This window comes from Mus caroli, chromosome 7 (genome assembly GCF_900094665.2).
Source record: "Mus caroli chromosome 7, CAROLI_EIJ_v1.1, whole genome shotgun sequence".
In the NCBI taxonomy this organism is placed as follows: Eukaryota; Metazoa; Chordata; class Mammalia; order Rodentia; family Muridae; genus Mus; species Mus caroli.
Window position 1 is genome coordinate 29,022,407 of NC_034576.1, and position 16,336 is coordinate 29,038,742.

The following is a 16,336-nucleotide window of genomic DNA, read 5'->3' on the forward strand; positions in this document are numbered from 1 at the left end:
CTTAACAAGCAGGAGTTCAAGGCCAGCCTGGGCTATATAAGACCAACTGTAGTGGTTAGAATATGTTTGGCCCAGGGTGTGGCACTATCAGGAGGTGTGGCCTTGTTGGAGTATGTGTGGCCTTATTGGAGGAAGTGTATCACTATAGGGGTGGGTTTTCTCCTGGATGCAGTCAGATCATGATGTAGAACTCTCAGCTCCTCTACACCATGCCTGGCTGGAAGTTGTCATGCTCCTCTGAATCTGTAAGCCAACCCCAATTAAATGTTGTTCTTATAAGAGTTTTCTAGGGGCTGGTGAGATGGCTCAGTGGGTAAGAGCACCCGACTGCTCTTCCAAAGGTCCGAGGTTCAAATCCCAGCAACCACATGGTGGCTCACAACCATCTGTAACGAGATCTGGCGCCCTCTTCTGGAGTGTCTGAAGACAGCTGCAGTGTACTTACATATAATAAAAAAATAAATCTTTAAAAAAAAAAAAAAAGAGTTTTCTAAGAGTTGCCTTGGTCATGGTGTCTCTTCACAGAAATGAAAACCCGAACTAAGACAGCTAGTCATTTTTTCTCTGTGTAGACCTGGCTACCCAGCAATGCAGGGCAGGGAACGTGGGGGACTAAAGAGGAGTGGGAGAAAACCCATGCCCTGCCAGTTGCTTTGGGTGGGCAGACATGGAAGGACTGTCGCACGCTTCCCACGTGGCCCTGGGTGGGTGTCTGGCTGTGTGAAGCCACTGGCCTCAGCTAGGCAGGTGGTGGACAAGGGGCAGTCTTAGGTACCAGGTTCTCAGCCTTGGGCATCCCAGACACCACTGGACACCGCAGAAGAGCTAAGAACAGAATGGGGGTCCCTGGGGTGGCTCGGTCAATCCCGGGGTGAGGGGAGGCGAGGGAATGGGGAGAGGGGAGTGCTGGGTGATTCCCATACAAGTGAGAGTCCATGGTCCTGTCCATGGCTGGAGCTCAGGAAGGTTTTCGGACAAGGCTCATTAAGGGCTCGTTAAGGGAAAGCCTATCCCATCGTTCAAACACTGCAGGCCTTGATGAGCAGAGACAGTCTATGGTTTTAGAGCTTTATTGTAGAAAGGCAGGGGGAAAGAGAGAAGATAGAAAGAGGAAGAGAGGCCGGCAATGGCCATGTGGAGAGAGGGGGAAGGGAGAGTGAGAAGGAGAGCTAGAGAGTAGCTCCTTTTATAGTGGGCTGGGCTATCAGGTAACTGTGGGGAGGTGCATACCTGGCTATAGTCCGGTAACTGTGGGGGTGGAGTCTAGCCAGAACGCCAGAAGCTTGGTACATTGTCTGCTTGACTTATACTCACAGAATTATGGAGTTGGGGGCTCTGTGGTGTCAGTCACCTGACTCTGGGAACGTGGCTCGCTTTTCCGTTCCTTGTAGAGTTTTCCACTGGGTCGCTGGAGCAAGCCTCATTCAACCAAAATAGACTGCCTACCATGGCCCCACACAGGAACTTCCTCTGTAGCCCAGGCTGTCCTTGAACTAACAGAGATTCACCTGCCTTTGTCTCCCAAGTGCTGGGATCAAAGGTGTGTGAAGTGGGAATTTCTGATTTTGTTGGAGACTCAGTTTTGATCTTTTCCACTGGCTTATGATAGGACGTTTTGCTGAAGCAGATCTGTGAGAGACCTTTTGCTGAGAACAGACAAGTGGTGTTTTTCTGGAAGCTGTCTATGGTGAGGGCATTGCTGGAAGGGTTTTGTTGGAGTGGATGCTTAAGAGGACGCATGATGTTTGGAAAGAGTTTAAGTTTAACCTAACAGAAAGTGGATGACACTCTTGCACTGGTTCACCTTGCAACTCTTTGCTGGTCTTCGTTGGGCTTTGCTGAAGCTGGTCTTCACTGATGACACTCTAGCATTGATCCGCCTTGTTTTCTTCGATGATCTTCGTTTGTCATGACTTCATAGCAAGAACTGTACCAAAGAACTTGTGGTGGTATTTCGGCTGCTTTTTTGCCACTTCCATTAACTCATGCCAATCAATGGAGCTCGAAAAAAAACTCAAGGATTTTTTCTGGAGCGAGCCACTGCTACTGATTTGTGTTGGGTGTTTGCAGAGTGAACTGGACTGCCATTGCTGATTTGTGTTTGGTGTTTTGCTAGTGGTCTAGATTGCTAACAATGAAGATTGGAATTGTTCCAAAGAACTATTTCTAAATAGGTCCACAACCCCCATTTCTTATTAACCTTTCTTTTCTCATACCTCTTGTGGGTGGTGGGCTAGAAGGGAGGTTGAAGCATTAAAAATCCATACTTAACATAGGTTTTGAACAATATAAGCCTACAGGCATGTGCCACTACCACCAGACTAGAGTACCTGTCTTTAAAAAAAAATCATAGTCTATGATTCTATGTATGATAAATACAAAACTCAATACTTTTTTCTGTGGTTAGAAGGTAGGATAGTGGGCTTGAGAGATGGCTCAGAGGTTAAGAACACTGACTGCTCTGCCAGAGATCCTGAGTTCAATTCCCAGCAACCACATGGTGGCTCACAACCATAGGTAATAAGGTCTGATACCCTCTTTTCATGTGTCTGAAGAGAGCAATGGTGTACTCATCATATATATATATATATATATATATATATATATATATATATAATCTTTTTAAAAAGAAAGTAGGATAGTAATTGGAATGGGGTGTGCTGCTCAAGAGTAACAGCAACAGAAACAATCTAGGGGCTCTGAGGACAACAGTGTTTGGTCACTGGGTTCAGGTGCTGATTTGACAGATGTTTTCAGTTTGTGAGAATCCACACTGTATACAAGCCCTTCACTTCTCTATATAAATGTTGCACAATGAAAAGTTTTTAACTTAGAAAAATGACAATGAGTTCCTATTAAGCTTCAAATTTAATATCACCACTTTCAACTTCATTCTTGTGGGTTTTTTTTTTTAATTTTACACCAAGATTTCTACTCTCTGATGATACAGTCATTGCTCTAGAAGAAGTGCTGCAATGTAAAGCCGGCTTCACTAATAATCTTGAATGAAAATGAAGTCTTCTTTGAGTTGCTGTCCTTAAACATTCACTAACGTGAGGCTGGAGAGATGGCTCAGCAGTAAGAGCACTGACTGCTCTTCCAGAGGTCCCCATGTTCTATTCCCAGCAACCACATGGCAGCTCACAGCTGTCTGTAACTCCAGTTCCAGGGCTTCTTGAAGTGGAAGTTCCTGGTTATGTCACGTGATGCAGACTCAAGTGGGGTTTTGCTGAGGTAAGACCCATAGGAGGACATGTGATGTTTGGAGAGAGTATAAATAATACTCAGTGGACAGTGACATGGACTTGCATGGTGATCTGTGCAGCTCTTCATCAGTCTTTCACCTTCGCTGATCTTTACCTCATTGAGAGAAGGTGGGAAAGAGAACTCCTGGCATCCAGACTGGTTCCGGTCACTCCTGCTGACCCATGCCTATTCAGCAAAGACCTGGCTGTTTCTGCTGGATCGTGCCACCACTGCTGATTCGTGTTTGGTGTCCTGACAGTACTGAACTGGACTGCTGGTATCCTGACAACAGATATTGGAATTGCCTCAAAGAACTCCTTCTAAACAGGTCCATACCCCCTTTGTCCTATTTACCATCTGTACTGGCTGGTTTTGTGTGTCAACTTGACACAAGCTGGAGTTATCACAGGAAAAGGAGCCTCCCTTGAGGAAATGCCTCTATGAGATCCAGCTGTAAGGCATTTTCTCAATTAGTGATCAAGGGTGGGAGGATACTGCCCCTTGTGGGTGGTGCCATCCCTGGGTTCTATAAGAACCCCTGGGTCTTGGGTTCTATAAGAGAGCAAGCTGAGCAAGGCAGGGGAAGCAAGTCAGTAAGTAACATCTCTCCATGGCCACTGCACCAGCTCCTGCTTCCTGACCTGCTTGAGTTCCAAGTCCTGATTTCCTTTGGTGATGAACAGCAATGTGAATGCATACGCTGAATAAACCCTTTCCTCCCCAACTTGCTTCTTGGTCATGATGCTTGTGCAGGAATAGAAACCCTGACTAAGACACTATCTTTTCTCCCCAACCTTTGGACAGTGGGCTACAAGTGGGGGGTCAAAGCATTTGAGAACATTTATTAAAGTTGGTTTTGAAAAATCTAGGCTTACAGGTGGCACCCAGTGTGGCTTAGACATAATGGGTAATTCTGCTTTAAATGTGGTAGACGAAAGGTTGGGTTATGAGGGTTAACAGTGTTCTTTAAGGAGGTGGGCAAAATAGCATCTATGGCCACTGTGTGCTCTCCTACCTTGTTCCAGGAGGGGGGTTTTTGGTTTTGTTTCATGGTTTTCATGTATGTTCTTTTGAAAAAGATTGGGGGGAAAGCTGACAATTCTCTTCTGTTAAAGAAGATTGAAGAGTTGGTTGACATGTAGAGAGTTTGCAAATAGAGACAGTGCTTAGGAAGCAAAATGAGACAGTGGGAAGAGAAAAAATGGATTCAGGCTTGATGTCTGAGACTAGAAATTTACTGCACAATGAGAGAGGGGAGAAAAATAGGCTGAAAGGTAAACTGCTGCTGTTCCCTGCTTCATTAACCTCACTGCCAAGAGCCCAGAGCACCTCTGTTAAACTAGGAGCCCGGGAAAGCAGGAGATGGTACAGGTACAACTGGATAGTGTTCAGCCAAGTGCACCACCATAGGATTTGCTTGGACCTATATCAGGCACCTTCAGCCTTCCCAGTCTTTGTACAGCATATGCCTACCTAAGATAGTGGTCATGCTTATAATGAGTTGACATGGTGTCCAATAGAAATACTCGATCTAAAGGATTTTAAAGAGGCTGTGGTATTGTATGGCTTGCACTTTCCATTTTGTGATGGTTTATATATTCTTGGACCAGGGTGTGGCACCATCTGGAGGTGTGGCCTGGTTGGAATAGGTGTGTCACTGTGGATGTGGGCTTAAGACTCTCACCCCAGTTGCCTGGAAGTCAGTCTTCCACTAGCAGCCTTTGGATAAAGACTTAGAACTCTTAGCTCTGCCTGTGCCAGGCCTGCCTGGATACTGCCATGCTCCCACCTTGGTGATAATGGACTGAACCTCTGAACCTATAAGCCAGCCCCAAGTATATGTTGTTTTTTATAAGACTTGCCTTGGTCATGGTGTCTGTTCACAGCACTAAAACCCTAACTAAGACACATTAGTTTAAAAAAAAAAAAGTTAAATACTTGGACTAGGCAGACTCGAGTTATCCCCTGAGATTAAAAGGGATTGGTGTCAGCTGTTCTAGAAGCTGGAGGATAATTACAGTGATTATCGTAATGGAGGTATGAAGCAACAAAAATAGAACAATGGAATATAGTGAGGGAAATAAATATTACTAAAGACCAACTGCTTGGTGAAGGGTGTTATAATGATTTACAAGAACAAATCCAACTGATGATAGTGTAATTGAACAATGTCCTGTTGTGGCTTCAAGGGACTGGGACATGATTGCGAGGCCAGGGAATAAATTCTACCTCATTTACGAAGGTAAATACAGGAACTTACAGAAGCATTCACTGATTTCTTACAAAGACTGGGTTCAGTTGTAAATACAGCCATGTCAGACCCTGAAACCATAGTTATTCATCTAAATATTGGCCATTTAGAACACAAATACTGAATGTAAGAGAGCAATCAGACCATTGAGAGCACAAAGAACCCCATATAGATGAATGGATAAGAGAGACAACTGGTATTTGTTTTCAAGAGCATCATACTAACATCACAGGGCAAGCCACAGCTAAAAGTCTTAGAAATCTAAATGCCCAGTGCTTCAAATGTGGCTAATTTGGCCACAAAGTGTTCAGTGGATTATCTGTGTGGGACCAGAGGAGCAAACAGGGGAGTTGAAGCCTCATGTAGCTAATATACCCATAAATTTATATGGGAGGGATTTTTTTACAACAATGCTGTACTAAAATAAATATTTATGCAGTTTCAGGAGCAGCAAATGAGGAAGTCAGGTGTGATATGGGAGATGTTCCTGGGGAAGGTATTGATACAGCTGATCAAAAAAATCATAAGTTATGCTCATGACCCATAACAGGACATCATAATGACTGAATTTCCAAATGTAAAAAAGAGGTCACTGCTGATACACCAACAACTTTGCCCTAGAATGGTTATTAAACAGACCTGTATGGCAGATGACCCATAACAAAAGAAAAATTGCAGGCACTTGAACAACTGGTATAAGAGAAGATAGAGGTTCAATATGTAGACGGGTCTACCAGCCCATAGAATTCCCCTGTGTTTCTTGTGAAAGAGAGAGAGAGAGAGAGAGAGAGAGAGAGAGAGAGAGAGAGAGAGAGAGAAGAGAAGAGAAGAGAAGAGAAGAGAAGAGAAGAGAAGAGAAGAGAAGAAAAGAAAAGAAAAGAAAAGGAAAAAGAAAAAGAAAAAGAAAAAGAAAAAGAAAAGAAATCAGGTAAATGGAGGATGATAACGGACTTAAGAGCTGTTAACAGGTATTTCAACCAATGACTCCTTTACAGCCTGGACTTTCTTTATCATCTTTGTTACCAAAATCATGGCCTATTAATAATTAACATGAAAGATTTCTTAGCCGGGCGTGGTGGTGCACGCCTTTAATCCCAGCACTCGGGAGGCAGAGGCAGGCAGATTTCTGAGTTTGAGGCCAGCCTGGTCTACAAAGTGAGTTCCAGGGCTACACAGAGAAACCCTGTCTTGAAGAAAAAAAAAATTTCTTTTTCACAATACCATTACATGAGCAGGTTAGGGAATGTTTTGCTTTCTCAGTATCTACTTTGAATAATAGTCATCCACTAAAAAGATACCACTGGGAGGTACTTCCACAGGGAGTAGTAAATAGTCAAACTTTATGTCAGTATTTTGTGCAACAACCATAAGAAAAAATGCATAAGCAATTCCCTCAGGCTATCATTTATCATTATATGGATGACATTCTGTTGCCTGATTCTGACAAACATGCTTTAGAGAATATGTTGAAAGTAACCCAAAGAATTCTGCCATGCTAGGGGTTGTAGATTCCTCCAGAAAAATTATAAAGAGGATATTCACTTAGTTGTTTAGGTTATAAAATCAACAACAACAACAGAATGACCACAAAAGGTTCAGATCCAGCAGCTGTAGTTCAATCCTGAAGAAACCAAAGGCTCGCCCCAGCAAAACATCATTTGACATAACTAACTTTCCAAAGAAACTAGAAGTCTTTCCACTTCATGTTTCTTCCACATTTATCCCCACACCCTTATGACCCATCCTCATACATATTCTGTAGACTTTTGCTTGATTGAATTAGAAAATTCATCATGATCTTTAGTGCACTACATCTTCTGCTGAGGGTGGAGAGATCGTTCCTCAGGAGAGACAAACCACTGATAATCTGAGGTTCAAAGTTCTCAGCCTCAGTGGGATTCCCCACAAGTCTCTATCCCAAGTTACAGGATCCCATTCTGTATCAATTAATGCCCTTACTTTAACCAAGGCTTAAATTTTCACTGTAATCCAGCCTACCTCATAATGGGAGCTTTGGTTTGGTTTTCCACAACTTGAGTTCTGTGGCTGCTGGAGAGAAGATTCTCCTCCTTTGGGGCACACTTAGAAACTTTTACACTGTTTACGCACATCTGGAGTCATTCAGTTTTGTCAGAGCTCTCTGTTGTCCTTCCCTAAATTCTGGGATGCTAGATGTTAGTTAATTTTATCATGGAGCTCATTCTTTTACTTTGTCAATTTATGTAGGCTTGGGTTTTTCAAAGCCCGTTTTATTTAGGGTTCCTAAATGCTTCAACTTCCCTTCAAACCCACTGACCACAGGTAGGGGAGAAAGATGGTTAATAGGACAAAGGGGCTATGGGCCTGTTTAGAAGTCGTTCTCTGGGGATGATTCCAATCATTGTTGTCAGGATACAGCAGCCCAGTCCAACAGCAAACACAAAACATGAATCGGTAACGGTGGCAGGATCCAGTAGAGATTGCAAGGCTCTACTGAATCAGGACAAGCCAGAGGAATCAACCAGAGACAGCCAAATACACAAGTGTGTCGTGGACTGCCTTGGTGCTGTTTGTATTTTGATACTAATCCTGCCCCCCCTCCCATGAGGAGCAGATCATGCTGCCAGGATGTGGAATTGTATTAGGAAAGCAGTTAAATGCTTTAAGTGGGGATTAATGGGCCATCCTAGTAGGAACATGGAAGCCAGTGGTGCTGAGAGCAATGTTGATTATGGTGGCCTGGCTCGAGAGGTTCCAGAGAAGAAGAATATGTTAATGGTTAGTAATTGGCCAAAAACAGTTCTTGGAATATTGTGATACAGAATGTGGCTGCTTTCTGACCAAAAATTCTGCCTAAGGCTAAATTGCAGAGTTTTTAATTAAAGGCATTGGCAGAAACTTCAAGACAGCCTAGTATTGACTGTGTCCTGTGTTTATTAGTGGCCAATCTTATGCAGATCTATAATGAAAAGGAGCAAGCTGAACAAGGAAAGACACAAAATACGCAGTCTAAAGAGAAAAGGAGCATCAGGAAGTATAATAGAACAAAGTCCAGGGCTGAGGCCATACAATGTTTAAAGAAAAGCTGGATGCTAAATGGAATAAAGGGAGTAGTGACCTCAGAGCGAGGCCCCACCCAGCTAAGCTTCCAACCTGTGAAAAGGAATTAAAGAAAAACTTAAACAGTGAAAGAAAAGGGATCAAAAATAGAATGTTAAAACAGATGTATTTGAAGTAGGGGTTCAAGGTTCCAGCCCAAGCAAGCAGAAGAACTTGGCAGCCACATCAAGGGGTTGTAGAATCTTCCTCTGTGGCTTAAGAAATCCACTGAAGGTTGGGGATTCAGCTCAGTGGAAGAGTGCTTGCCTAGCAAGCACAAGGCCCTGGGTTCGGTCCTCAGCTCTGGAGGTTGGGTGGAAGGAAAGCCATTGAGGCCATGGATGTGTCAGGGGTATATGTTCCTTCATAGAAGCCCAGAAAGGCCATTGCATAAAACTATGAATGTGAGGCCTGGATTGTGTTGGAAACCCCAAGACACTGGAGACACTGTAGTTGTGGGATACCTGTTGAAACAAAAGCTGCTAACAGGGGTGTGGGGGCTGGGGGTGGGGGAACCTGTCAGAGAGAGAGAGAGAGAGAGAGAGAGAGAGAGAGAGAGAGAGAGAGAGAAGTGTTACAATCAACAAGGCTGAAAGGAGTTAGAGATCTGAAGAGCACGTTGATATCAGACATGGAGATGCAGAGTTTGGCATTTGCTCAGCTGGTTTTGGTCTTGCTTTGGTCCAGTCTTTCCTCGCTATGCTCTCGTTTGGAATGGTAATGTATACACTGTGCCATTTTATGTTGGAAGTATGTTATCTGCTTCTTTATTTTGATTTTACCAGGAGTTACAGTTAAAGGACTCTATGAGTGTCAGAAGAGACTTTGGACTTAGAATTTTTAAGTAGTGTTGATACTGTGATGGACTATGAGGAATTTTGAAGTTGGACTTAACACAGTCTGCATTATGATATAGGTACAGGCCTACGGAGGAGCAGGGAGTAGACTGTGGTGCTTTGAACAGGCATGGCCCTCATAGGCTCATAGATCGTCAAGGCACTACTGAGAGGTATTAGGAGCTGTGGCCTTGGAGTAGGTGTGGCTTTATTGGAGGAAGTGTGTTTCTCCTTTTGGTTTTGAGCTTTCAAAAACCCCAGGCAGGCCCAGTGGCTCTCTCTTTCTACTGCCTGCTGATTCGAATGGGGAATCTCATGTACTTCTCCAGCACCAAGTCTGCCAGCATGCCACCGTGCTCCCCACCATGACAATAACGGGCTGAACCTCTGAAACTGTAACTCACAAGAGTTGTCATGATCATGGTGTCTCTGTACGGCAATAGAACACTGACTAAGACAGTCATAAATGTGACTTCAATAACTATAAAAAGAAGTTAACTCAGCAGTACTGACGTACACCAACATCATTCTGTACAGAACCCATACACTAGGCTGGGGTGGCAGAATGATGGGGACAGGACAGCTCCTTGCGTGGCAGTTGGCAGCAAGAGGAGGAAGTAAAATCACATCTGCAGTCAGGAAGCTATGCTAACCTTGACTCTCGGTTAATATGGGATTTCATAGCACTGCAGTAAAACGTGGCTTTAGCAGGACCTAAGGAAGCAGATCAGGTGGTAGGAAGTTGCATGAAAGGAGCTCTGGCTATACTCCTCAGCACCTAGTGTGGTGCTGCAGTCTGTAATCCTAGTATTTGAGAAGTGGAGGCAGGAGGATCAGAAGTTTATGGTCATCCTTCATTATGTAGTAAACTTAGACCAGCCTTAGCTACATAATGCTCTACTTTTAAAAAAAAAAAAAATGTGTTTTTAAATCATGGGAAGATTCTTAGATTTCTTCACTACCTTTCACCTACTGCCTTTAACCTACACAAAACTGTTTTCTAAAACAAACAAAACCACAGCATAAAAGGAAGCGCCAGAGCTGGATGGTGATGTGACCAAGCCCGCTCAGTCAGTCAACAGGTTCTCCAGCATGGGAGTGAGGATTAAAAAGAAAAAAGACAGACAACATTGTAGCGTGACCCCAGTCAAGTCTGAGACTAAAGGCAAATTTTTATTTTCCAATCCACTTTTCATACCATTTTAATTACATGCAAGTATTTTGGGCAAGCAGTACAATAAGGAACTAACAAAGCAGCATGGAATTGTATGTGCTGTGCTGCCATGACAGGTGTTTAAAAGGGCTTGTCATAATGACCAAAATACTTGAACCGACTTCCTTGTCCAAGCCCCAAATCTTGCCTGAAGTCTAGTTCTTCTGTTCTACCCTAAGACTAAAATTCCTGCCTTGCCTTACTTCACCATTATAGCCTAAAGTTAGATTCTTGCTGAGACTTAATTCCTTATCCTGCCCTAATGTCACATTCCCTTCTGAAGGCCACTTCTTTGTCCTTAGCCAATGTCAGACTCCTGCCAAGCGGTACCCCAGAAGGCTTTCCACAGTGAGCACTTGCAGAAGTTAGGACCAGGTGAATTCTGAGTTTGAGGTCAAGCCTGGTCTACAGAGTGAGTTCAAGAACAGCCAGGGCTACATGGATAGACACTGTCTCAAAAAACAAACAAACAAACAACAACAACAAAACAAGCAAAAGGAGGAGGAGGAGCAGCAAGAGGAAGAAGAGGAAGAGGATGAGGATGTGGAAGAGGAAGAAGATGAAGACCCAGGACTGGAAAGATAAGTCATGACTAAGAGCACCTGCAGCTCTTGCAGAGGACCTGGGTTTAGTTCCCAGCATCCACATGACGGCTCATTTGTAACTGAAGTTCTAAGGTGTAGCCTCCCCCAGCATGAAGCAGGCTTGTGCAGACCTTGTCACCACTGAGGTGGGGCCACCTGCTGTAGCCTCCCCTCCCCCAGCCTTAGGGTTCCACCGTTTACACCTGGATGGAGCTTGCCCGCTCAATCATTCTGCCACGCCCACTGCTGGAACCTGCCGCTTTGCTGTTCGGAGCCATCCACGTGGTCACCCTGCTACTGGTCCCCCGGACTATTTGGCAGGAATCAGCCCCCCCTTCCTCTCCTTCATAACTCCGTGCTGATATAGTAAAATTGAGCTTTGATCAGAGTTGCTTTTGACTTGGCTCCGTTCTTTCTTCCTTCCATCCGTTTAGTTCCTCTCTTTCAGCCCGAGCTGCCATCTCAGTTGAACCGTTCGTTGCAAGCTGCTGGCCGGCTACAACAACCTGCTGGCCAGCTGCAACAACCTGCGGTGTAGCTTTCCTTCTTTTGTTGTGTCAACTGCCTCTGTGCTTCGCCTGGGATCCTGCTGCCTGCTGAGACACCTTTGAGACAATCCACATTACATCTTCTTCTGGCTGGATCCAGGAGCCTGGATGGACTGGCGGAGGTGGAGGGGGATGGGCCTACCCCCTATATAAGCTTAGACTCTAAGTAAACTTTAAGGTTCCTTGAACGAAGTACTTTTGTCTTGGTGTCTTTATTTCTCTCCCCATCTAGTCTCTTTCAGCCCCAGCCTGCCTTTCAGGAGTACCCAGTTCATGTAGGCTGCGGGCGGCTTACAACTACAGATTGGCGCCACGAACATGGACCTGAAAACAGTGGGGTAAAACTGAGGGACCACTATCTTATGTGGAGCTCCACGAGAAGGGAAGAATTAGAAGATCGTATCAGGCACAGTGAGCAACAGGTATTTATGCTAGCGCTGGCTTTAAACTTCATTTTTTAAAGTGTTGCTGGAGGTGCGATAGGATACGGCTAAGTTGGAACAGTGCTGACCCGGCGCTGATTCCACTTAGGGTTTGGCAGCGAAATATGGGACTAGAAACTTCCTAACAGGCAGTTGTCCGCAGCCTTCAAGAGCTGCTTCAGGCGAGAGGAGTAGGGTTTAAAGAACAATTGTTAGAAAATTTTCAGATAAGATAGATTCTTGATGTCCATGGTTCAGAGAAGAAAAAACTTTAGAGAACCTGGGAGAGAGTTGGAGAAGATTTGAAAAACACCCAGGCAGATAATTTCACCCTTTGCTCTGGGCGCTTGTAAAAGATGCTATTGAAAAGGAGATCTCTCAGGGGTCAGATACTACCCAGACAGAGCTTGAAGAATCTCAGGACAAGCGCCTGTCAGAGAGGACTTTCTCAGAAAGGGGCCCTCTCAACCCTAAATTAGAAAGATATAGAGACTCTGATGATGAGCTAACTTTAGACAAGGAAGGTCATTCAGGAAGAGGAGCTGCCAAATATTTCAATGAGGATTGGCCTCCTCACAAACCTCCCGCTCCACCTATGGCCTCCACTAGAGGAGATGCTACTCAAATGGGCATGCAACTAAGTAAATTAGAGTTTGAAATTTAGTTGCAGAAATTGACTAATGAGCTTTGGGAGCTAAAAAGGATGTCAGATACAGGAAAGAACAACTCTTCTGAGATGTACCAATCCCTGCTAGAAAGAGCTGTGAGTCAGGCTCGAGGGAGGGGACAGGATACGTCTGATGTGCTAGCCTTTCCTGTAGTTGAGATAATTGACCAGCAAAATAATAGAGTCAGACAATACCAGACTTTGGAATTCAAGGCGATAAAGGAGTTAAAATCAGCTTTTGCACAATATGGCCCTACAGCTCCTTTTACACAAGCATTATTTGGATACTGTCATGGAGTCACACTTAACCCCCCAAGATTGGAAGACTCTATGTAAGGCCACTCTGTCAGGAGAAGATTTCTTACTTTGGGATTCTGAATGGTCAGAAGCCAGTAAGAAAACTGCCACTTTAAATGCTCAGACAGGTAATCCAGACTGGGATATTAACATGCTTTTGGGAGAAGGTCGATATGAAGGCAATGCTAATCAGATTAGGTTTCCTGTTGGAGTGTATGCGCAGGTTGCTATGGCTGCCCATCGCGCTTGGAAACAGTTACCAGCTAAAGGGGATCTTGGTGGAAGTTTAGTCAGCATTGGGCAAGGTCCTGATGAGCTTTACCAGAACTTTGTGGATAGGCTATTAATAGCAGCCAGTAGAATCCTTGGAGACTCTGACACGGGAAGTCCTTTCATTATGCAATTGGCTTATGAGAATGCTAACGCAATGTGTCACGCCGTTATCCAACCACACAAAGCACAGACGGATTTAGCAGGATATATGCATCTTTGTGCAGAGATTGGGCCATCATATAATCAGGATTTGGCTTTCGCCGCCACTTTGCAAGGAACCACTGTACAAGCAAGGCTTTCACAGAAACGAGGGAATAATGCATGGTTTTTTTGGTTTTTTGGGGTTTTTTGTTTTTTTTTTTTTTTTTGGTTTTTTGTTTGTTTGTTTTTCGAGACAAGGTTTCTCTGTGTAGCCCTGGTTGTCCTGGAACTCACTCTGTAGACCAGGCTGTCCTGGAACTCAGAGATCCCGCCTGCCTCTGCCTCCCGAGTGCTGGGATTAAAGGCGTGCGCCACCACACCCGGCTAATAATGCATGTTTTAAGTGTGGAAGTTTGGGTCATTTTAAAAGTGATTGTCCTAAGAATAAAGGTGCCAAGAATGGACAAGCAGGCCGTGTTCCAGGAGTTTGTCCTCGATGCAGGAAGGGCAACCATTGGGCTAGGGTGTGTAAATCCAAGTCAGATATTCCAGGCCATCCATTGCTGGGAAACGAGAGGAAGGGCCAGTCCCAGGCCCCGACATACCCACAGAAAGCAGCTTATGGGGCCATGAAAATGCTGCCCAGCCAAAGAAATCCGTTTTTTAACTTGTCAGGGCAACTCTTGCATGCGCCCAACTGGCCAGCAAGAACGACCTGCAACAGGATCCTTCCGCACACGTTTATTGGGAGAGCTTGATTGCAGAGGCAAAGTGACCCCAAGCCCAGAACTGGTGCTGCTTATATAGGCCAGGAGAGGCGTGTCTCACACCCGGATTGGTTGTGCTTGGGTTATGCTTATGACCTCATTTGCATGCCCACATCTGATTGGCTAACTTCTCTCTCATCTGATTGGTTAATTTTGGTTAATTCTCAAAACCTCATCTTGGCAAAAGAACCTTTACTGCCTATGTATGCGTGGTGGCCAGCAGTAGCCAACTGCCACTCTGCAACGGGACATGTGGCTTCCCACAGGCAACCCCAGGAAGAGCAGGATTGGACCTCTGTTCCACCACCCACACAGTATTAACCCCAGAAATGGGAGTTCAAACTCTGCCTACAGGAGTTTTTGGACCTCTACCCACAGAAACTTGTGGATTTCTATTAGGACAAAGCGGTCCTATTGTAAAAGGTCTGCAGATTTACCCAAGTGTTATAGATAATGATTATAAGGGAGAAATTAAAATCATGGCTGCTTCCCCTCATGGTGTTATAACTTTACCTGCTAATCAAAGAATTGCCCAACTTTTCTTAGCTCCTTTACATCAGGTACCGTCTAGATTTGTTAAGAATGAGAGAGGACAAGGTGGCTTTGGTTCCTCTGATGTGTATTGGGTTCAATCTATTACTAATCAGAGACCTAACCTTAAATCGACAATTGAAGGAAAAATCTTTGAAGGATTAATAGATACTGGAGCTGATGTAACAATTATTAGAGGACAAGATTGGCCTTCAGCTTGGCCTTTGTCTGATAAGCTTACTCACCTTCAAGGAATTGATTATGCCAATAACCCAAAACAAAGCTCCAAATTGCTAACCTGGAGAGATGAGGAAGGCAAATCAGGACAAATTCAGCTGTATGTTATGTCAAACTTGCCTGTTACCCTATGGGGAAGAGATCTCTTGTCACAGATGGGCGTTATAATGTGCAGTCCTAATGAGGCAGTGACCAAGCAGATGCTCAGACTAGGATTTTTGCCTGGTCATGGACTAGGAAAGAAAGGACAAGGTATTAACTTTCAAAGGTCCTAAACCTCACTCTAACACAAGAGGTTTGGGGTATTTTCAGTAATGGCCACTATCTTGCCTGCATATCTTTACCTAAAGAGAAAATAGAAGCTGCCTCTTCGCTAGTGCAGGAGCAATTAGAGGCAGGACATTTAGTAGAATCTCAGTCTCCTTGGAATACTCCAATTTTTGTTATCAAGAAAAAATCTGATAAATGGAGATTGTTAAAAGATCTAAGAAAGGTTAATGAGTCCATGGTACCTATGGGAGCTTTACAACCTGGGCTTCTGTCCCCGGTAGCCATTCCTAAAGGATATTATAAAACTGTGGTAGATCTGAAGGATTGTTTCTTTACGATTCCTTTGCATCCTGAGGATTGTGAAAGATTTGCTTTCAGTGTTCCTGCTATTAATTTTAAGGAACCTATGAAGAGATATCAATGGACAGTTCTCCCGCAGGGCATGGATAATAGTCCTACCTTATGCCAAAGGTTTGTGGCACAAGCCATTCAGCCTGTGAGACAACAATGGCCTATGATCTACATCATTCATTTCACAGATGATGTTTTGATGGCGGGGAAAGACCCCAAGGATTTGCTTTTGTGTTTTAGAGATTTACAAAAGGCCTTAGCTGATAAAGGACTACAAATAAATCCTGAGAAGATACAAACTCAGTATCTTTATAATTATTTGGGTTTTAGACTTACAAATCAAGCTGTTTTCCCCCAGAAAATAGTTATTCGCAGGGACAACTTAAAAACTTTTGCCAGCAGGTGGTTTTCTTGCCTGTAAGCTATTGCTGCCATAATTTGCTTGTCAAGGATGCTGATAAGCTCACTCTGGGACAGCAAATAACTGTAATGGCATCCCATGCTCTTGAAAGCATTATCTGAAAGCCCCTGACTGATAGATGACGACCAACGCTCCTGTGACACATCAGAACTTTTTGTTGACTGAACGAGTGACCTTCGCTTCATTCCACCTGCTGTCCCACT